The sequence below is a fragment of the Schistocerca americana genome, chromosome 8, assembly GCF_021461395.2.
Source record: "Schistocerca americana isolate TAMUIC-IGC-003095 chromosome 8, iqSchAmer2.1, whole genome shotgun sequence".
NCBI lineage: Eukaryota > Metazoa > Arthropoda > Insecta > Orthoptera > Acrididae > Schistocerca > Schistocerca americana.
Window position 1 is genome coordinate 40,944,529 of NC_060126.1, and position 1,620 is coordinate 40,946,148.

The 1,620-nt window shown below is 48.3% G+C and overlaps 1 non-coding gene across 1 annotated transcript; it reads right to left on the reverse strand.

The window, feature by feature from the left end:
* Positions 1-578: 578 nt before the first annotated feature.
* On the reverse strand, positions 579-655 carry Trnas-uga. The gene has a single exon. It is a non-coding gene; the product is annotated as a tRNA-Ser (tRNA).
* Positions 656-1,620: the final 965 nt, after the last annotated feature.

Sequence of the window (1,620 nt, forward strand, 5' to 3'; positions counted from 1 at the left end):
GTGGCCGAAGCGGCCCTGCGATTCAATCAGCAGACACGGCCCGCGCTTGATTAATGGCGGCGGGCCTGCACGTGTGGCGCCACGTGTTGGGTCGGTGCTATCGCGCGCTGGCCGATACCATCTCGTCCGGCGCGAGTGCGCGTGCGAGAGAAGCCAGGCGGAAACGCGAAGATACGGGGGGAGGCTCGGCCGAGCTGGGTGTGCTGGGACCGTTATGGCCCTCTGCCCCCGCGGAGGGCAAAGCACCGATTAACACAGCGCGCAAACGCTGGAACTAACGCAACGACTCCGAGGACAGTTTTGGATTCAGACCAGTCAGTGGGGTCGTGTTTCTGGACCTTTCAGCAGCCTACAAGGCTGAAGATAGGCAGGCCAGATAGCTGCGAGAACTGTCGCACAATCAGATTAGCGGCTCACACGTCGAAGTTGCTGACAATACCAAAACACAGAATAACAGAAAAAACAGTTGAGGGCCTGTTACACGACGATCAGTTTGGTTTTCAGTATGAGCACCAGAGAGTCAGCTCTGATAATGCGATTGATAATGTAATGAATAAAACTTCCTGGCAGATTAAAACTGCGTGCCGGACCGAGACTCGAACTCGGGACCTTTGCCTTTCACGGGCAAGTGCTCTACCAACTGAGCTACCCAAGCACGACTCACAACCCGTCCTCACAGCTTCAATTCTGCCAGTACCTCGTCACCTACTTTCCAAGCTTCACTGCGCTGCAGCGTGAAAATCTCATTGTGGAAACACCCCCTAGGCTGTGGCTAAGCCATGTCTCCACAATATCATTTCTTCCAGGAGTGCTAGTTCTGTATGGTTCGCAGGAGAGCGTCTGGAAGGTAGGAGACCAGGTACTGGCGAAAGTAAAGCTGTGAGGACGGGGCGTGAGTCGTGCTCGGGGAGCCCAGATGTTGCCGGCACGGTAGCTCAGCGTGTTCGGTCAGTGGGCTGCTCGCCCTCTGTAATAAAAAAAAAACTGACTGAAAGAACCAACGATCAACTTGAACGGATGTCTTGTGACGTCCGCCCAGGCCAAACGCAACAATAAATACCGAACGAAAAAGAAGATGGTAGAGCACTTGTCCGCGAAAGGCAAAGCTCCCGAGTTCGAGTCTCGGTTCGGCACAGAGTTTTAATCTGCCAAGGAGTTTCATATTAGCGCACACTCCGCTGCAGAGTGAAAATGTCATTCTCAAATTTAAGAAATACTTAAGAAAAATCAGTATGCATTTGTGGGATTTGTCGACCTAGAAAAAGACTTCGTCTACGAAAATTAGTCTGGATTATCTCTTGCTGAAAAATTAGAAGGAGAGACCTCGTTTACTTGGTAAAAACTTTCTAAAGCCAAGATTGCATAAATGTTTCTTTATTTACCAACAACACATTTCGATATAGCTTGCTCTTATCTTCAGGCCTCTAAAAACTGATGTTATCTACCATGGACAGATCATGTCTAGCTAATGTTAACAGATGTGCTGCTATGTATTAAATAGTATGCTGTTCTTTTTTTATGACTTAACACTACATGTATGGACATGGTCATATGCACAAGGTGCTACTTGATTTTAAATGTTTTATTCATGACAAACCTTTATATTATGTGATACGTTTT